Source organism: Ahaetulla prasina, chromosome 2 (assembly GCF_028640845.1).
Source record: "Ahaetulla prasina isolate Xishuangbanna chromosome 2, ASM2864084v1, whole genome shotgun sequence".
Lineage (NCBI taxonomy): Eukaryota > Metazoa > Chordata > Lepidosauria > Squamata > Colubridae > Ahaetulla > Ahaetulla prasina.
Window position 1 is genome coordinate 3324959 of NC_080540.1, and position 22095 is coordinate 3347053.

General features: G+C 43.1%; 1 protein-coding gene and 1 long non-coding RNA gene across 5 annotated transcripts in view; both read left to right on the forward strand.

Annotated features, from left to right (window-relative positions):
- LOC131192674 (zinc finger protein 91-like) overlaps positions 1-22095 on the forward strand; it is a 131227-nt gene that overhangs the window by 56836 nt on the left and 52296 nt on the right. The window lies entirely within an intron of this gene.
- LOC131192856 (uncharacterized) lies at positions 9265-20817 on the forward strand. The gene is made up of 4 exons (XR_009153798.1): positions 9265-9684; positions 10040-10142; positions 12154-12283; positions 20725-20817. It is a non-coding gene; the product is annotated as an uncharacterized LOC131192856 (long non-coding RNA).

A 22095-nucleotide genomic window follows, 5' to 3' on the forward strand; every position in this document is an offset into this window, starting at 1 on the left:
GTCATTGGCCCCGATGGAGAGGGTGCGCAACTTGGGCGTCCTCCTGGATGAACGGCTGTCTTTTGAAGATCATTTGACGGCCGTCTCCAGGAGAGCTTTTTACCAGGTTCGCCTGGTTCGCCAGTTGCGCCCCTTTCTAGACCGGGATGCCCTATGCACGGTCACTCACGCCCTCGTGACGTCCTGTCTGGATTACTGCAATGCTTTCTACATGGGGCTCCCCTTGAGGGGCATCCGGAGGCTTCAGTTAGTTCAGAATGCGGCTGCGCGGGTGATAGAGGGAGCCTCTCATGGCTCCCATGTGACACCTCTCCTGCGCAGACTGCACTGGCTACCTGTGGCCTTCCGGGTGCGCTTCAGTCTTGATAACTATCTTTAAAGCGCTCCATGGCATAGGGCCGGGCTACTTACGGGACCGCCTGCTGCTACCGAATACCTCTCACTGACCCGTGCGCTCTCACAGAGAGGGACTCCTCAGGGTGCCGTCAGCTAGGCAGTGCCGTCTGGCGACATCCAGGGGAAGGGCCTTCTCTGTGGGGGCTCCCACCCTCTGGAACGAACTCCCCCCAGGACTTCGTCAACTTCCGGACCTCCAAACTTTCCGTCGCGAGCTTAAAACACATCTATTCATCTGCGCAGGACTGGATTAGATTTTAAATTTATATTGGTTTTAATGGGTTTTATTATTTATATTGTTCTTTTAAAAATTTGGCTATGTAGAATAAGTTTTTTAACTGTTATTTTATTCTGTATTTATATGTACCTTTTTATTTGCCTGTGAACCGCCCTGAGTCCCTAGGGAGTTAGGGCGGTATACAAATGTGATAAATAAAATAAATAAAATAATAAGATAATGAGTGGGAGAGAGAGAGAATGAGAGACAAAGAATGGGAGAGAGAGAGAATGAGTGGGAGAGAGAGAGAATGAGTGGCTGATTACTCAGCTGGAGGGAAAACTCAAAGAGTGCTCAGCAGACCAGCTTGAGAGAGAATGAGTGGCTGATTACTCAGCTGGAGGGAAAACTCAAAGAGTGCTCAGCAGACCAGCTTGAGAGAGAATGAGTGGCTGATTACTCAGCTGGAGGGAAAACTCAAAGAGTGCTCAGCAGACCAGCTTGAGAGAGAATGAGTGGCTGATTACTCAGCTGGAGGGAAAACTCAAAGAGTGCTCAGCAGACCAGCTTGAGAGAGAATCAGAATGAGAGAGAGAATGAGTGGCTGATTACTCAGCTGGAGGGAAAACTCAAAGAGTGCTCAGCAGACCAGCTTGAGAGAGAATCAGAGAATGATAGAGGGAGCCTCTCATGGCTCTCATGTGACACCTCTCCTGCGCAGACTGCACTGGCTACCTGTGGCCTTGGTGCGCTTCAGTCTTGATAACTATCTTTAAAGCGCTCCATGGCATAGGGCCGGGTACTTACGGGACCGCCTGCTGCTACCGAATACCTCTCACTGACCCGCGCCTCACAGAGAGGGACTCTCAGGGTGCCGCCAGCTAGGCAGTGCCGCCTGGCGACATCCAGGGAAGGGCCTTCTGTGGGGCTCCACCCTCTGGAACGAACTCCCCCCAGGACTTCGTCAACTTCCGGACCTCCAAACTTTCCGTCGCGAGCTTAAAACACATCTATTCATCTGCGCAGGACTGGATTAGATTTTAAATTTATATTGGTTTTAATGGGTTTTATTATTTATATTGTTCTTTTAAAAATTTGGCTATGTAGAATAAGTTTTTTAACTGTTATTTTATTCTGTATTTATATGTACCTTTTTATTTGCCTGTGAACCGCCCTGAGTCCCTAGGGAGTTAGGGCGGTATACAAATGTGATAAATAAAATAAATAAAATAATAAGATAATGAGTGGGAGAGAGAGAGAATGAGAGACAAAGAATGGGAGAGAGGGGAGGTGGGGAGAAAGAGAGGAGGGACATTGCTTGAAGGACCCCCATCCCGTCACTTCAGCAAGTGGCGCGCTGGATTCTTATTAGTGGTCCACGGGATTTAAAATTATGAACTTGGTGGTCCCTGAGGTCCAAAAGGTTGGGGACCCCTGGTCTAGACTACTGATGACTAACCTTTTTGCTATTACGTGCCGGGCGGGACCGGGTTGCACATGTGCATGCCCACACCTATAATTCTATGTGTCCCGGCCTCTGCATGCCTGTGTGACCCCCCCTCTCCCCCGCTTCTGGCACGTGATGGCCCGTTAGGCCCGTTTTTCTTTCTCACTAGAATAGAATAGAATAGAATAGAATTTTTTATTGGCCAAGTGTGATTGGACACACAAGGAATTTGTCTTGGTGCATATGCTCTCAGTGTACATAAAAGAAAAGATACGTTCATCAAGGTACAACATTTACAACACAATTGATGATCAGTATATCAATATAAATCATAAGGATTGCCAGCAACAAGTTATAGTCATACAGTCATAAGTAGAAAGAGATTGGCGATGGGAACTATGAAACGATTAATAGTAGTGCAGATTCAGTAAATAGTCTGACAGTGTTGAGGGAATTATTTGTTTAGCAGAGTGATGGCCTTCGGGAAAAAACTGTTCTTGTGTCTAGTTGTTCTGGTGTGCAGTGCTCTATAGCGTCGTTTTGAGGGTAGGGTTGAAACAGTTTATGTCCAGGATGCGAGGGATCTGCAAATATTTTCACAGCCCTCTTCTTGATTCGTGCAGTATACAGGTCCTCAATGGAAGGCAAGTCGGTAGCAATTATTTTTTCTGCAGTTCTAATTATCCTCTGAAGTCTGTGTTTTTCTTGTTGGGTTGCAGAACCGAACCAGACAGTTATAGAGGTGCAAATGACAGACTCAATAATTCCTCTGTAGAATTGGATCAGCAGCTACTTGGGCAGTTTGAGCTTACTGAGTTGGCGCAGAAAGAACATTCTTTGTTGTCCTTTTTTAATGATGTTTTTGATGTTAGCTGTCCATTTGAGATCTTGCGATATGATAGAACCCAGAAATTTGAAGGTTTCTACTGTTGATACTGTGTTATCAAGTATTGTGAGAGGTGGAAGTATGGAAGGGTTTTTCCTAAAGTCTACCACTATGCTCCAGGGCCTCCCTGGGGGAATGAAAACGGCCCATTTGACAACTTCTGGTGGGACTGGAAGGCCCGTTTTTTGCTGTCCCCAGTCTCCAGGGCCTCTCTAGGAGTCTGGGGAGGACAAAAACGGCCTTCCCCACCCCAGAGGTCCTCTGAATGCCAGAAACGGCCTGTTTGACAACTTCCGGTGGGACTGCAAGTTGTCAAACGGCTGTTTTTGGCCTCCAGAAGACCTCCGGGGGTGGGTGGGAAATGCCATTTCGCCCTCCCCACACTGCTGGAGAGGCCCTGGAGCCAGGTGAGAGAGAAAAATGGATTCCCCCTCCCCCATGCAGGCCCTCAGGAGGCAGGAAACAGCCTGTTTCCCTGGAAGTATGGAAGGGTTTCTCCTAAAGTCTACCACCATTTCTACGGTTCTGAGTGGTGGTACTCAAAAACTACAAAACTACACGTGGCCAAGGAGGAAGACGACATTGGATTAATACTGTATGACCTCTAGTAGGGGGAGGGTAAAGGAGAGGATATGACTCTGTGGTTTTGATTTACTTCCAGTTCTGTCCAGTTCTGTACAGGCTTTTCCTGTACAGCATTCAGACTTGCTTAGTATAAATTACCAATTTCTTCAAAATGATGGAGTTGGGTCTTTATTTTCTTAAGCACTGATCTGAGGCTAGTTGACAGTTCTGTTCTGTTCCATTCCATAAAGGGAAATAGAATTGAAAGAAATGAACAAAATTTGCTACATGCCCAACTAGGGGCCGTGATAGCTCAGGCTGTTAGAAGCCTGTTATTAGAACACAGCAGCCTGCAATTACTGCAGGTTCAAGCCCGGCTCGAGGTTGACTCAGCCTTCCATCCTTTATAAGGTAGGTAAAATGAGGACCCAGATTGTTGGGGGGGCAATAAGTTGACTTTGTAAAATATACAAATAGAATGAGACTATTGCCTTATATACTGTAAGCCGCCCTGAGTCTTCGGAGAAGGGCGGGATATAAATGTAAATTAAAAAAACAAAAACAAACTATGTACATGTAGTCCTGGACTTGTGACCGCAATTGAGCTCAACATTTCTGTTGTTATATGAAACATTTGTTAAATGAGTTTTGCCCCATTTTACGATGTTTCTTGCCACGGTTGTTAAGTGAATCACAGAGATTATCAGTAACACGGTTGTTAAGTGAATCTGGTTTCCCCATTGATTTTGCTTGTCAGAAGGCTGCAAAAGGGAATAACGTGACCCGGGCCACTGCGACCATCATAAATACGAGTCAGTTGCCAAGCGACTGAATTTTGATCATGTGACCATGAGGATACTGCAACGGATGCAAGTGTGAAAAACAGTCATAAGTCACTATTTTCATTTTTCATCATGCTCAATTTTCATTTTTGATGCTTCCTGTTGTGGCCCAGGCCGAAGTAGGTAGTAGGAAACTCATTCCCTGGAAAAAAAAAAATTTCTTCGAACAACTGAGAATTACTTCATTTCCAGTGTAGTTCAACTAAATTAAAACAAATTCCTCCCATCACAAATTCCTCAGTTCTATCGCAAACCTTGGTCCAATTAGGCAAACTGCCAAAGGCCTTTCTTGGCAAAGTAACAAAAGTCACAAAAATAAATGCAAGACGTAGGCGAAGCAGAAGACAAAGCTACCAACGTTTTCCGGCAAAGCCCAAACGTTTTTGCTGGTCTGTTTTAAACCTTATGGGAGGAATCAATCATCTCTTGTCCCTACTCCCGAGTTGTCCTTTTTGCTTGAGCTGCTCTTGCCTTCTGGCAGCTCTTCTCATGTGCTCCTCCTGTTCCTCTGCCTCACTACTATCAGGCTCTGGAGTCCGCACCTCACTCCCCAATCCTGGCCCTGGCATCACCTCAGCCTCATCGCTGTCCAACTCCATTGCCAGCTCCGCAGGCTGCTGGTGGACCACAACACTTGGATAGCCATTTGTCTGAAATGGTGTAGAGTTTCCAGCCTGGGCAGGGGGTTGGACTAGAAGACCTCCAAGATCTCTTCCAACTCTGATATTATTATTATTATTATTATTATTATTATTATTATTATTATTATTATTATTATTATTATTATTATTATTATTATTATTATTATTATTATTATTCCTGAGCAGAAAGCTTCAAACAAATAAAGAGAGAAAGCATATAAAAAGCAACTCAAGAATTATTCGTAACACATCTGAAAAACAAAGACACCAAGAGAATTTGATCCCTCTGTTTTTTTAGTATAAATTTAATATTTTGGACACAAACTCATGGAATTCTTTGAGGTTGAAAAAAAAAATCTGAATCTGCTTTATCTTTGCTTTGTGATGGGTTACGTCTTTCTTCAGAAACGGGTTAGAATAAGTTCAAATTAAAAAGAAACTACTGAGGGGAAAACACAGAGAAAGGAAGAGTAGGGGAATGAGACCAAAAGGAAGAAGGAGTGAAAAAGGAAGGAAGGAAAGAGAAATAAATGGTGACAGAGAAAGGGGGAAAGAGAAAAAGGGAAAGACACAAATAGGAGAAGGAAAGGAAGAGAAAGAAAGGGAGAAAGGAAAAAGGAAAGATAGAAAGAAATATAGTGCAGGAGAAAGGAAGAGAGAAAAAAGAAGGAAAGAAAAAAGGGAGAGAAAATGAGAAATGGAAAGGAGAGAAAAGGAATGAAAAAAGAAAAGATGGAAAAGGAAGAGAAAGAAAAAACGTAGCAAGAAAGAATAAAGGGGAAAGGGAGGGAAACAAAGTAAGGGGAAAAGTTAGAAAGAGGAAAAAAGAAAGATGGAAAAGGAGAGAGAAGGAAAGGAAAAGGTGAAAGAAAATAACAAGAAAGTGGGAGAAAGAAAAGGAAGAAAGAAGATGGGAATAAAAAGAAAGGAATAGGAATGAGAAGATAAGAGAGAAATAAGGGAAGGAAGGAAGAAATGATATGAAAGTGAAGAGGAAGGGAGCGAGGGAACGAGAAGATAAGGGATGGTTGGAAGGAAGGAAAGAGCAGGAGAAAATACAACACTGCAAGGGAGGCGGGAGTCTCCTGTTTTCCTGCCTACAAGTTTCCCCAGGTGCTCCTGCGGAGCTCTCTGAACTGCTCGCCCCAGCATCGCCCATGAGGCACCCTCCTGCTCACTGGAGACCCCGCAGTGCCTAGCATTTCTGGACCCCTTCACAAATGGATATCTGCTTTTCTGTCTAACAGACAACAAGTGATCAAAACTGGCAATGCTTTATCAAACCCTGTTCCTGTCAAGAGTGGCGTTCCTCAAGGCAGCGTTCTTGGACCAACACTCTTCATACTATACATAAATGATCTTTGTGACCATATCTCAAGTAATTGTTTTGTCTTTGCTGACGATGTCAAACTATTTAACACCACAGACAATACATCTACCATTCAAAAAGACCTTGATCATCTAACCGCTTGGTCTAAAACTTGGCAACTCCAGCAAATGCTCTGTCTTACATATTGGAAAAAAGAACCCAAACACTAAGTACATACTTGATGGACATTACCTTACAGATGACCCCTACCCTGTTAAAGACCTTGGAGCTTTCATATCAAATGATCTAAGTGCCAAAGCACACTGCAACTACATAGCAAAAAAGGCTCTAAGAGTTGTAAACCTAATCTTGCGTAGCTTCTTTTCCAAAAACACTACTCTACTAACCAGAGCATATAAAACATTCCCTAGACCAATTCTAGAATACAGCTCGCCTGTCTGGAACCCTCACCACATTTCTGACATCAATACAACTGAACGTGTCCAGAAGTATTTTACAAGAAGAGTTCTTCACTCCTCTGAAAACAACAAAATACCTTATCCCACCAGACTTGAAATCCTAGGCTTAGAAAACTTAGAACTCTGTCGCCTTCGACAAGACCTAAGTTTAACTCATAGAATCATCTATTGTAATGTCCTTCCTATTAAAGACTACTTCAGCTTTAATTGCAATAATACAAGAGCAACCAATAGATTTAAACTTAATGTTAACCGCTTTAATCTAGATTGCAGAAAAGATGACTTCTGTAACAGAATCATCAGTGCTTGGAACACTTTACCTGACTCTGTGGTCTCTTCCCATAATCCCAAAAGCTTTAACCAAAAACTTTCTACTATTGACCTCACCCCATTCCTAAGAGGACCATAAGGGGTGTGCATAAGAGCACAAACATGCCTACCGTTGCTGTCCTATTGTTTTTCTTTTTTATCTTCTTATATATATATATATATATATGCTTATACCTCCTAATATTCCCTCATACATATGTTTATATACTATATAATCTTTTTGTGTGATGCTTATATATATTGTTGTGACAAAATAAATAAATAAATAAAAATAAAAATAAATAGCAGCTCTCTCTCTCCCGGCTGCTCTAGCCCCTGGCTTTCAGGGACGGGGCTGGAGGTGCAGAGTTGGAAGGAAGTTGGGGGTCTTCTAGTCCAACCCCCTGCTTAGGCAGGAAACTCTACACCACTTCAGACAAATCGTTTATCTTTCTCCACTTCATGCTACAATTTGCAACAATCACAAGACACACAAGTTCCAAGAGAGGTTCCTGGTCCTCGTCTTCTGCCCACTCTGACTGTTCTTTTTCTTCAGCGTCATTCAGCAGGCACAGGAGACAGATCGCCCAGGGTGCTCTGCTGTGAGGCTGAGCGTCAGGATTTGAGAAGGGCAGCTGTAAGTATTGAATTAAAAAATAAAAATTGACAGAAATCTCCATTTTTCCAAATTGTGGCTTCCCTGCTTGTGTTCCATCTTCCACATTGAAGACCGAAGCTCTCAAGAACCGCAAGACACAAGCTGTGTTTCCGAGAGAGCCTCCTGGTTCTTCTCTTCTGACTGTCCGGCAGTTTCTGACAGGATTTGGACCCTTTTGAGGCCTCCTCCAATCTCTGCCCAGCCTTCAGGGTGGCTGTTCTTGAGGGAAGTGAGTTCAAATCCTCCAACATCTTGAGTCTCCAAAGACCTATGCAAGGGTCCTTTTTGTAGACTTTAGTTCAGCATTCAATACCATCATTCCAGACATTCTTCTAACTAAGCTAAACCAGCTACAGGTACCGGAACAGACTTGTAAGTGGATCACAAGCTTCCTAACAAACAGGAAGCAGCAGGTGAAGCTAAGCAAGATCACATCAAATACCTGTACAATTAGCACAGGGGCCCCCCAAGGCTGTGTGCTCTCCCCACTTCTCTTCTCTCTGTATACCAATGACTGCATCTCCAATGATCCATCTGTTAAGCTACTGAAGTTCGCAGATGACACAACAGTGATTGGTCTCATTCGAGACAATGGTCTCATTCGAGACGAATCCGCATATAGACAAGAGGTCGAACGACTAGCCTTGTGGTGCAACCAAAACAATCTGGAACTGAACACACTCAAAACCGTAGAAATGGTGGTAGACTTTAGGAGAAACCCTTCCATACTTCCACCTCTCACAATACTTGACAACACAGTATCAACAGTAGAAACCTTCAAATTTCTGGGTTCTATCATATCGCAAGATCTCAAATGGACAGCTAACATCAAAAACATCATTAAAAAAAGACAACAAAGAATGTTCTTTCTGCGCCAACTCAGGAAGCTCAAACTGCCCAAGGAGCTGCTGATCCAATTCTACAGAGGAATTATTGAGTCTGTCATTTGCACCTCTATAACTGTCTGGTTCGGTTCTGCAACCCAACAAGAAAAACACAGACTTCAGAGGATAATTAGAACTGCAGAAAAAATAATTGCTACCAACCTGCCTTCCATTGAGGACCTGTATACTGCACGAATCAAGAAGAGGGCCGTGAAAATATTTATAGATCCCTCACATTTTGGACATAAACTGTTTCAACTCCTACCCTCAAAACGACGCTATAGAGCACTGCACACCAGAACAACTAGACACAAGAACAGTTTTTTCCCGAAGGCCATCACTCTGCTAAACAAATAATTCCCTCAACACTGTCAGACTATTTACTGAATCTGCACTACTATTAATCGTTTCATAGTTCCCATCACCAATCTCTTTCCACTTATGACTGTATGACTATAACTTGTTGCTGGCAATCCTTATGATTTATATTGATATATTGATCATCAATTGTGTTGTAAATGTTGTACCTTGATGAACGTATCTTTTCTTTTATGTACACTGAGAGCATATGCACCAAAGACAAATTCCTTGTGTGTCCAATCACACTTGGCCAATAAAAATTCTATTCTATTCTATTCAAAGAGATTTTTCTCCATCTCCACAAACGGTTCCTGGACAGGAAGGAGGAAGATGGAGAAAGTGCCGCCTCTGGAAACGTTGCAGCCTTTGTCTGCCAGGGAGCCACGGAGAGGGGCCTTTCCCCCTACTCCCAAGCCCATCATCCCCATCCTCTCCCTTCCCCTCAGAAGCGTTCCTCTTTCCCGCGCTTTCTAGATTGCTGGCATTTTGAAGGCAACGTCATGCGCTTCCCCATTGGTCCACTGGAGGGTGAACGTCACAGCTGCCTTTCCAGAGGAGACTAGGAAGGAAATGACATCACAAACGCTTGCCGCTCTAGGACTCCGCACTCGCTCTCCTTAACCCCTGGGGCTCCGCAAGAGGCGGAGAGGCTGCGGGAGAGTCTGGCGGGGGGAGATCCAGAGGTTCTCCGGGTGAGTTGGGGGCTCTTCCCGGGCAAAGGGAGGCGGAGGAGGCCCTCCTGTGGCTTCAACCCCGGGTCCCATGCTCCCCAGCCGCCCTCTCCATGCGAAGAGCCCGAGTGGGGGGAGGGGAGGGTCAGGAGAGGAGAGAAGCCGGGCGAGGAGGAGGCAGGATTCGCACCAGGCTCCCCGAGGGCCCCGTTTTGTCTCCGGAGGGGGAGAGAAGCGGGGCGGCCTCTCCAGCTGCCTCCTTCCCGGCCCTGCGCTGGGATGAGCCGCTTGGGGCTCCAGGCAGGTTGGGTGAAGGTTGTTCAGAGGGTAAATTCCATTTTCTAATTCTTTCTTATTATTTTTCTTCCCATCTCAGATACAGAAACTTGAAGCCATTTGAAATCTCTGCAGGAGAGAGAAAGGATGGAGACACAACCTTTTGGAAAGGAGGGAGCCGGAAAGTCAGGACAGCTCAGGAGGTAATTGAAGATCCTCCGATTACCCATCTGTCTTACTACCTTCGCTCTCTCTTCTCTTGTATACAATACTCCTCCTATTTATATTTCTCGAGACTAATTGCATCTTCAGATAATTGCCCAGCAACCCTCTTTAAGTGAACCTCCTCCTCCTGGGGAAGGGGGAGATTGAGGTCCACCTGAAGGGGCATACTGAGGAATTTTTGGATTTTCTGTAAGACAAAATTGCTTGACTTCATTCCCAGTTGGATGCTGGCGTAGTTCCTGGTCCAGTGGAAGCCCTTGAGGCAGGTTCTTGCCTGGCTTGTGAAAGCTTCCCGGGAGGTAACAGGTGGGTGGAAGCTGGCGGTCATTAATGCTTCTCTACAGGAGGAGGCAGTTCACCAGCACATTAAGGAGGCTCTGGTCCGCCCTCTTCTTAAGAAGCTATTGCTGGATTCCACCCTCTTGGATAATTTCCGACCTGTCTTCAATCTTCCCTTTTGGGGAAGGTTGTTTAGAATGTGGTTGTGCAGCAGCTCCAGAGGTTGTTTGTTTGTTTGTTTATTTCATCAAGCATGTAATGGAGGTAAGAGAAATAAGTATAAACATAATTATGAATTCATGAAATGGATACGTAGAAAAGGGAACATTAAGATAGGGACGGTAGGCACGCTGGTATGCTTATGCACTCTCTTGGAGACCTTTTAGGAATGGGGTGAGGTTGACAGCAGACAATGTAAGGTTAAAGTTTTGGGGATTAGGGGAAGAAACCACAGAGTCTAGTAGTGCATTCCAGGCGTTAGTGACTCTTACTGAAGTCATATTTTCTGCAATCAAGTTTAACACGGTTTACAATAACTTTGTGTCTAATGTGTGCTCATGTATTATTCTGGCTGAAGAAGTCATTGACAGGTAGGACTCCTACCAGTCAAGATTCAGGCCTGGATTTGGGACAGAATCCACATTGGTTGCGATTTTGTATGATCTCTGGCGAGAGCACGATCCAAGTCGCGCATCCATCCTTGCTCTGCTTGACCTCTCGGTGGCTTTCGATGAGGTTGAACGGGTTGAAACTAAACCATCTCTGGTCTTGTGGGTCCCATCCCCTAGGGAGACACACCTGGTGAGACCCAGAAAAAGGTCCTTCTCTGTGGTGGCTCCCTCTCCCTGGAACATCATCCCCCCAGAGATTAGAATGGACCCGCACAGTAGCACTCTTCCGGAAGGCATTGAAGAACTGGTTCTGCCAGTGGGCCTGGGGAACCCAGAGTGGGATGGAGCCCATTAAATGGCTCCTGTGATTGGCTGTTGTCGGGGAGGGTGAGGGTGTGATTTTATTATCATTTTCCTTTTATTGTTTTAATATGGGTTTTATATTTTGTAAGCTTCCTTGAGTCGCCATTTGCGCATAGGCGGCATATAAATTGTCTAAAATAAATATTTTTTAATCAGTTATTTTGAAAATATTTTTTCCTTACAGAGAAACAAAGAATGAAATTTTCAGGTTTTTATGACGACGATCAAACGACGACTGAACCTCTAAATCAAGTAAGAAAGGGAAAAGTTATTAGATTTGTATTCTCGCCTTCAGGAAGTGAAGTGGGTGTGCAGAGTGCTCTCTGCTTCTATTTCCCCCCTTGTTTGGACTGGATTATTTTTGTGTTCTTCCACAACATGGACAGCGGAATAACAGGTTGAAGTTGCTGTCAGTCAACATGGCTTCCTCTTCAAGATCCATGTTCCACTTACTGCTTTTGAGCCATGTATCACTTATTCTATGCCAGTGAATTTGGTTTTTCTTTCCTATATGTAGCACATTACATTTCTCACCACTGAATTTCATTTTGTTAGAAGGTGCCAATCTGTCAATCCTTCTATATCATGAGCCTATCTTCTGAAGTGTTGGTATTTCTGTCAATTTGGTCTTGTCTGCAAATTTGACGAGTTCCCCTTCCAGTCCCTTTTCTAAATCATTAATGAAGTTGAACAGATCTTGTAAATTCTCCTGTTCTCTTCTTTTTTCCGTGTTCAGGAGAGTCTTGTGTCCATCGAGGAGGTGGCTGTCTATTTCTCTGAGGAGGAATGGTCTCAGCTGGATCCTGACCAAAAAGCGCTACATTTGGAAGTCATGTTTGAAAACCATCGGAACGTAGTCTCTCTGGGTAAGAGTTTTCTAGTCTCCAATCAGAGAGTTCAAGGAGACAGATTATAGTTACTTTTTATTTTAAAAAATCACTAATCAGATATCATCTCCTGGAAGGGAAAAGGAAAGGATCTGCCCTTCTGGTACTCCAAGGAAAGAAGGAGTCAATGTCTCTTTGCTTAGATGCTTTTGGGTCATTTCTTATCTGTATTTTTCCATTTCTATTTGAACTTAACTGTGGAGGCTGAAAAGACAACTCTGTTGTTATGTTAAGAACGAGGTGTGCTTTCATGTGACCTCTGGAGGTCAGGTGAGAAGAATGTGTTGTCATTTGTCTACTGAAATCTCCCCAAATTGTGTGAGAACAGAACTTGCACGTTTAGGCCACGGAAGAGCTTTCTCCCAATCCAATTCAAGAACAAAGGCCTCATGAAGCGTTTCAACAACAATCACCCTACCTATAACCCCCACCCTGCTGGGACTTACTTTACGAGGATGGAGCGCGAGCTGTCGGTTCCTTTACCTGCTTGGGTGCATACAGAGGCCTAAAGTAGTGAGAGATACAGAAAATCAATAGTGGGAAATTTGGAACTAGTGATCTCTCATGAACTCGCACTACACTGCTTCAGGCCTCTGTTGTCTGTTAAGAAAGGCCTGCACGAGATCCCGGCCAAAATACTGTGCAAACAAAGGGAAGGCCTCTTTGTTTTCAAACACTTTTGCCCTGGATCTCGTGCACTCTTCAGTTTGTAGGGAACACAGGACTAAAGTACTGTAGTGTGAGATCTTGCAAGATCATTAGTGTGAGATCTTGCACTTCTCGTCTTGTGTGATCTCATACTAAAGTACTTTAGGCCTCCGTTCTCTACAAACGGAAGCCTGTATCAGATGCGGCCAAAATGCCCTTGCCAACCGATGAGTACTTTGGGGCAGCGAAATAGTCATTCTTGAAGCCTCCCAACCTTTCCAATCTCAATGGATTGGAATCTCATTTACAAGCCAATGGGAAGCTTCAAGCAAGGGACTTCACTCCAAAGCCATCGCTGGGATCAAGGAACAAGCCAAGCAGGAGTCCTGCCTGTCAGACAGACGCCATGGAGCAGCTTCTCCAAGGTACACCGGGGAAGAAAGAGCTCTCGGGTCTCTGCCGAAATTAACCCACCCCAATAAATCTTAAGTTTTCTCCTTATCCCTCCTTGGATGTTTCCCCTGATTATTCCATGACTCAAAACAGACTTTGATTGAGGTTTGCACACATATAGATGGTTGTAAAGAAAGAGATGTTTTCTAGATATTTTCAAAGCTTTCAGGACTCATGAATATAGAAATCATTCTGTCTATATCACACCACTGTAAGCATGCAAACATAAAACATAAAAATTCAGAAGAAAATTCACTTGATTTTGTATGGTTTGATCTTTTTCTCTAACCTTGTTATCATTTTCATTTCTCTTTTGCTTTGAAGGTAATAATGGTCAGGAGAATCAAGATTGCTATGAACTGTTCCAAGTGATCAATGCTAAAGATGGAACGGGAAAGTTTAGAATTCGAACAGAATTAGAAACCCATGATAGAAACCAGTCAAATGATTGGAAACCTTACCAATGTTTGGAATGTGGAACATGTTTTAGAACAAGCAGGCAACTTACTTCCCATGAAAGGATTCACACTGAGGAGAAGCTATACAAATGCAGAGAGTCTGGTAACAGGTTCAGAAGTCGTAGTAATCTCATTTCCCATAAAAGGATCCACTCAGGAGAAGCCATATAAATGCATGGAGTGGAAAGACCTTTGCTCAAAGAGGTGATCTTATTTCCATAAGAGGATCCACACAGGGAGAAGCCATAAATGCATGGAGTGGAAAGACCTTTGCTCAAAGAGGTCATCTTATTTCCATAAGAGGATCCACAGGAGAAGCCATATAAATGCATGGAGTGTGGAAAACATTTGCATAGCAGTGGACTCAATAATCACAATAAGCTCCACAGAAGAGAAAAGTCCTATAAATGCATGGAGTGTGGAAAGACCTTTGCTCAAAGAGGTGATCTTATTTCCCATAAAAGGATCCACAGGGAGAAGCCTATAAATGCATGGAGTGGAAAGACCTTTGCTCAAAGAGGTGTTCTTATTTCATAAGATGGTCCACACAGGGGAGAAGCCATATAGATGCATGGAGTGTGGAAAGACCTTTGCTTATAGAAATCATTTTACTTCCCATAAGAGGATCCACACAGGGGAGAAGCCATATAGATGCATGGAGTGTGGAAAGACCTTTGCTCAAAGAGGTCATCTTACTTCCCATAAGAGGATCCACACAGGGGAGAAGCCATATAAATGTGTGGAGTGTGGGAAAACATTTACGCATAGCAGTGGACTCAATTACCACAATAAGTTCCACACAAGAGGAAAGTCCTATAAATGCATGGAGTGTGGAAAGATCTTTGCTCAAAAGTCATCTTATTTCCCATAAGATGATCCACACAGGGAGAAGCTATAAATGCATGGAGTGTGGAAAGACCTTTGCTCAAAGAGGTGTTCTTATTTCCCATAAGATGATCCACAGGGAGAAGCCATAAATGCATGGAGTGTGGAAAGACCTTTGCTCAAAGAGGTCATCTTACTTCCCATAAGAGGATCCACACAGGGAGAAGCTATAAATGCATGGAGTGTGGAAAGACCTTTGCTCAAAGTGGTCATCTTATTCCCATAAGAGATCCACACAGAGAAGTATAAATGCATGGAGTGGAAAGACCTTTGCTGAAAGAGGTAATCTTACTTCCCATAAGATGATCCACACAGGAAAAGCCATTTAAATGCATGGAGTGGAAAGACCTTTACTCAAAGAGGTCATCTTATTTCCATAAGAGGATCCACACAGGGGAAAAGCCATTTAAATGCATGGAGTGTGGAAAGACTTTTGCTCAAAGAGGTCATCTTATTCGCCATAAGGTGATCCACACAGGGGAAAAGCCATTTAAATGCATGGAATGTGGAAAGACCTTTGCTGAAAGAGGTAATCTTACTTCCCATAAGAGGATCCACACGGGAGAAGCCGTATAAATGCATGGAATGTGGGGAAACGTTTTCGCATAGCAGCGGACTCAATAAGCACAATAAGCTCCACACAAGAGAAAAGTCCTATAAATGCATGGAGTGTGTAAAGACCTTTGCTCGAAGAGGTCATCTTATTCGCCATAAGATGATCCACACAGGGGAGAAGCAGATAAATGCATGGAGTGGAAAGACATAGCAATGGACTCAGTAACCACAATAAGCTCCACACAAGAGAAAAGTCCTATAAATGCATGGAGTGTGGAAAGACCTTGGCTCAAAGAGGTCATCTTATTTCCCATAAGATGATCCACACAGGGGAGAAGCCATAGAATAGAATAGAATAGAATAGAATTTATTTTCCAAGTGTGATTGGACACACAAGGAATTTGTCTTGGTGCATATGCTCTCAGTTTACATAAAAGAAAAAATACCTTCATCAAGGTACAACATTTACAACACAAATGATGGTCATAGGGTACAATTTAACCCTTAATGATAGCAACAAAAAGTTACAGTCATACAGTCATAAGTGGAAAGACCTTTGCTCATAGAAATCATTTACTTCCCATAAAAGGATCCACAGGGGAAAAGCCATTTAAATGCATGGAGTATGGAAAGACCTTTCCTCAAAGGGGTCATCTTATTTCCCATAAGATGATCCACACAGGGAAAAGCCATTTAAATGCATCCAATGTGAAAAGACCTTTGCTCAAAGAGATCATCTTATTCGTCATAAGGTGATCCACATAGGGGAAAAGCCATTTAAATGCATGGAGTGTGGAAAGACCTTTGCTCAAAGAGGTCATCTTATTCGCCATAAAGGGATCCACACAGGGGAGAAGCCATATAAATGCATGGTGTGTGAAAAGACCTTTGCTCAAAGAGGTCATCTTATTCGCCATAAAGGGATCCACACAGGGGAGAAGCCATTTAAATGCATGGAGTGTGGAAAGACCTTTGCTGAAAAAGGTCATCTTATTTCCCATAAGAGTGTCCACACAGGGGAGAAGCCGTATAAATGCACGGAGTGTGGAAAGACCTTTGCTCAAAGAGGTCATCTTATTTCCCATAGGAGGATCCACACAGGCGAAAAGCCATTTAAATGCATCCAATGTGAAAAGACCTTTGCTCAAAGAGATCATCTTATTCGTCATAAGGTGATCCACATAGGGGAAAAGCCATTTAAATGCATGGAGTGTGGAAAGACCTTTGCTCAGAGATATCATCTTACTTCCCATAAGATGATCCACACAGGGAAAAGCCATTTAAATGCATGGAGTGTGGAAAGACCTTTGCTCAGAGATATCATCTTACTTCCCATAAGAGGATCCACACAGGGAGAAGCCATTTCACTTGTGGGGTGCCGAGGGGTCAATTCTTGCCTGTTCAACATCTATATGAAGCCGCTGAGTGAGGTCATCAGTGGGGGTGAGCTACCACCTGTACGCTGACGACATATTGTACTTTTCACCCGGACCACTAACGGTTGTCGGCTTGTCCCGGTGTCTGGAAGCCATACGGTCTGGATGGGAGAAACAGACTCAAGCTCAATCCTCCAAGACGGAGTGGCTGTGGATGCTGCATAGCCAGCTGCAGCACTTGACTGTTCATTATCAGGACATGCAACAAGCCCTCCTGATGGGCGGCTGTCGCTGATGATCATTTGTCCAGGAGGGCTTTTACCAATACTTGGTACCAGTTGCGCCTTCCTTGACCGGGATGCCTTATGCACGGTCACTCACGCTCTTGTCACTTCCTGTTTGGATTATTGCAATGCTCTCTACATGGGGCTGCCTTGAAGTACCCGGAGGCTGCAGCTAGTCCAGAATGCAGCTGCTGAATAGTGGGAGCAACTGCTCCCATAAAATGGCTTGCACTGGCTTCCTGTGGTCTTTCGGTGCACTTTAAGATTTTGGTCACCACCTTCAAAGCGCCCATGGCTTAGCCCGGATTACGGACCGCCTGCTGTTAATGCCTCCCACCGATACGCCTCACAGAGATCTTCAGTGCCACCAAACAATGTCGGCTCAGAAGCCTTCTGTGGGAGCACGCCTAAGAACTTCTCCTGACTACGTCATGCCTGATCTTGGACCTTTCAGCTGAAAAGATTTATTTATTCAAGCGGGACTGGCATAATATTTTTAATATTTTTAATATTTTAAATCTTAACTGGGGTTTTATTATTATATGGTTTATAATTTTAAATTTTAAACTTTTAAATGTGGCCATTTTTCTAATATGTTCGGTTTTAAATTGTCGTTTAATTGTATATTTTGTGTTTTTATCTTTTGTTGCACACCCTGAGTCCTTTGGGAGAAGGGCGGTATAAAAATTTAATAAATAAATAAAATAAATAATAAAAAATACAGGTCCTCAATGGAAGGCAGGTTGGTAGCAATTATTTTTTCTGCAGTTCTAATGATCCTCTGAAGTCTGTGTCTTTCTTGTTGGGTTGCAGAACCAAACCAGACAGTTATAGAGGTGCAAATGACAGACTCAATAATTCCTCTGTAGAATTGGATCAGCAGCTCCTTGGGCAGTTTGAGCTTACTGAGTTGGCGCAGAAAGAACATTCTTTGTTGTCCTTTTTTAATGATGTTTTTGATGTTAGCTGTCCATTTGAGATCTTGCGATATGATAGAACCCAGAAATTTGAAGGTTTCTACTGTTGATACTGTGTTGTAAGAGGTGGAAGTATGGAAGGGTTTCTCCTAAAGTCTACCACCATTTCTACGGTTTTGAGTGTGTTCAGTTCCAGATTGTTTCGGTCGCATCACAAGGCTAGTCATTCGACCTCTCGTCTATATGCGGATTCGTCATTGTCTCAAATGAGACCAATCACTGTTGTGTCATCTGCAAACTTCAGTAGTTTAACAGATGGATCGTTGGAGATGCAGTCATTGGTATACAGAGAGAAGAGAAGTGGGGAGAGCACACAGCCTTGGGGGCCCCTGTGCTAATTGTACAGGTATCTGATGTGATCCTGCTTAGCTTCACCTGCTGCTTCCTGTTTGTTAGGAAGCTTTTGATCCACTTACAAGTCTGTTCAGGTACCTGTAGCTGGTTTAGCTTAGTTAGAAGAGTGTCTGGAATGATGGTATTGAATGCTGAACTAAAGTCTACAAAGAGGACCCTTACATAGGTCTTTGGAGATTCAAGATGTTGTAAGATGTAGTGCAGAGCCATATTAACAGCATCATCTGTTGATCTATTTGCTTGGTATGCAAATTGCAAGGGGTCTAACAGCGGATCCGTGATGGTTTTCAAGTAGGAAAGCACTAGCCTTTCAAAGGCTTTCATGACTACAGATGTTAAAGCAACTGGTCTGTAGTCATTTGGTTCCTTGATAGTGGGCTTCTTCGGCACTGGGATGATGGTAGAGCGTTTGAAGCAAGAAGGAACATAGCACATCTCTAGTGATTTATTGAAGATATGGGTGAAGATGGGGGCCAATTGGTCAGCACAGACTTTTAAGCAAGAAGGAGTTATCTTGTCTGGGCCTGGAACTTTTCCTGGTTTTTGTCTGTAAAATAGGTCCTGCACTTCCTTTTCTGTGATCACTAGGTTGTGAACCAATGGGATGGGGTCAGTTGGAGGAGGCTTGGCTGTTGTTGGTGTGTCTGAGATGGGAGTTATGGAGATAGGTGACTGTAGTTTTCAAAGCTGCAGTAAACATTCAGGTCATCTGCCAGTTGATTTCCTTCAGCCTGGGAGGAGATTTGTCATAGCCGTGATATTTTTAAGAGTTTTCCATATGTTTGCTGGTTCATTTGCTGAAACGATTCTTTAGCTTTTCAGAGTAGCTTCTTTTGCTGCTCTGATCTCCTTGTTAGTATATTTCTGGCCTGATTGTACAGCATTTTATCACCTTTCCTGTAGGCTTCTCTTTGAATGACGAGCTGCTTAAGTTTAGGTGTGAACCAAGGTTTGTTGTTACTGTATATTTGCAAGTTCCTTTGTCCATATAGGTCTCTGACATATGATGTTACAGTATCTGTGAGTTCATCCAGATCTGCAGAGGTATCTTCAAAATGTTCCAATCAGTGCAGCCAAAGCAGGCCTGCAGCTTTAATTTTGACCTCCGTCCAGATCTTCTCTGATTTAATTGTTGGTTTTGTGGAAGTCTTTGCCTGTAAGCAGGTACAAGGTGAATCATGCAATGATCAGAGCGAGCTGCACGTGGTAAAGACCGATAAGCATCTTTTAGTGTTGTGTAGCAATGGTCTAAAGTGTTCTTGCCTCTAGTGGACAATTGACATGGTGAAAGTATTTTGCAGCTCTTCCTTAAGTTTGCCTTGTTTAGATCTCCCAAAATAATGGCCAGTGAATCAGGAATGCATGGAACGAGAAAGAGCTTTGCTCAGAAAGGTAATCTTACTTCTCATAAATAGATCCACGAGAGAAACCATATAGCAATAGTAATTCCACTTATATACCACTCCACAATGCTTTGCAACATTCTTTGAGCAGCATATGGTCCCCAGCAATCTGGGTCCTCATTTTACTGACCTCAGAAGGATGAAAGGCTGAATCAACCATTAGTATCTGAATCAAACTTGGCGAATTAGACTGTAGTACTGCATTCTAGCCAGTGACCATGTCTATAGCTTCATGGATATGCATATTGTGGCTTTCTGATCCGAATGAGACAAGGTTGAATCCAACAAAATGAAATTTAAAATTACAAAGAAGATGTTGAGACTTTGGAAAGAGAAGAGCAGGCTGATTAAAGGCCTGGAGACTAAAACATATGAAGAACGATTGCAGGATTTTGTTTCTAGTCAAGGAAAAGAAGGATTGGGAGTGACCATGATAGCAATATTCCAGTACTTGAGAGGCTGACAAGAGAGGTCAACTTATTTTCCAAAACACCAGAGGGCAGGACAAGAACAATGCATTCAAAATAATCGAGAGAAGCAATTTTGAATTAACAAGAATCTTCCTTACAGTAAAGACATTTAACCAGTGGAACAGCTTTCCTTCAGACATTGTGATTCCTTCACGCTTAAGAGGAGACTGAAAATCACGTGTCCAGAATAGATCCTGTAGGAATATCAATAGATCTTGAAATGGTCTCGACTGTATAGAGGTAGATTGCACTTAGTACATTGGAAAGGTACCTTTGTCTGAAGCTACTTGAAAAGTTGGAATGTTAAGGCAGATAGACTGTTAAAGCAATTCCATGATAAAATTGATAAGCCTAAGGCCCCCTGGGAGGGGAGAGGTTAGTATGTTGAATTTTAACCACTATGTTACCTCTTCCAGGATACGCTTTCTGTCTGGGGTGGTGGGGTGGCCTTCAATGGAGCCACATTGTGCCTTCAGGCCTGCCATGTTTCCTAGTGTGGGAAACTGGGAGGGGATTGTATGGAGCATCAAAATACATAGTCATAACATTCCTTACAGAAAGTCAAGGCCATCTTGCCCTGCACCTGGGAGGCTGGAACTAGGAGGCCTGTCCAGTTGGGACTATGCTGTAATTGGACCATATGATGGACTGCTGATGGTGTGGGCAGGGACTTGAACTTTGGGAGGGAAACCCTGGAAGCAGATTTGGGTTTCCCCAGGTGTGCCAAGATAACGCCTGTAATAAAATGTGACTTTGAGGAAATCCAAGCCTCGGAGTTTTCTTGGGGGTGTTACTTGAAACCCTGACATTCTGTTCTGTTCTTTAAAGGGAAATAGAATTGAAAGAAAAAAACCCCATGAACAAAAATTGCTACACGCCAACTATGTAGATGTAGTCCTGGACTTGTGAGCCCAATTGAGCTCAACATTTCTGTTGTTAAGGAAACCTTAAGTGAGTTTTGCCCCATTTTACTCTTTTCTTGCTACGGTTGTTAAGTGAATCACTGAGTTTATTAGTAACATGATTGTTAAGTGAATCTGGTTTCCCCATTGATTTTGCTTGTCAGAAAGTTGCAAAAGGGGATCACGTGACCCAGGGCAATGCAACTGACATAAATATGAGTCAGTTGCCAAGTGACTGAATTTTGATTACATGATCATGAGGATACTGCAACGGTTGCAAGTGTGAAAAACAGTCATAACTCACTATTTTCAATTCCATCGTAACTTCGAATGATCACTGAATGAACTGCTGTAAGTCTAGCACTATCTCAATATCCTTAATACTGTAGCCTCTATGCTCAAGTTTCATTTTTGATGCTTTCTGAGCAGGAAGCTTCAAACAATTAAAGAGAAAAAGCATATAAAAATCAACTCCAGAATAATTCCTAACACAGCTGAAAAACAAAGACACCAAGAGAATTTTATTCCTCTGTTCTTTCGGTATAAATTTAATATTTTGGACACAAACTCATGAAATTCTTTGAGTTGAAAAACAAATCTGAATCTGCTTTGTCTTTATCCTTGCATTGTGATGGGGTACTACGTCTTTCAGCAGAAATGGGTTAGAATAAGTTCAAATTAAAAAGAAACTACTGGGGGAAAAACACAGAGAAAGGAAGAGTAAGAGTAGGGGAAGGAGACCAAAAGGAAGGAGAGAGAAACAAATGGTGACAGAGAAAAGGAAAGAGAAAAGCAAGCACAAGAAAGAAAAGAAGAAAGAAGAAAAGAGGAAAGACTCAGAAATAGGAGAAGGAAAGGATGAGAAAGAAATGGAGAAAGGAAAAAGATAGGAATATAGTGCAGGAGAAGGAAGAGAGAAGGAAGGAAGGAAGGAGAGAGAAGGAAGGAAGGAAGGAAGGAAGGAGAGAGAAGGAAGGAAGGAAAAGAAAAGATGGAAAAGGAGAGAGAAGGAAGGAAGGAAGGAGA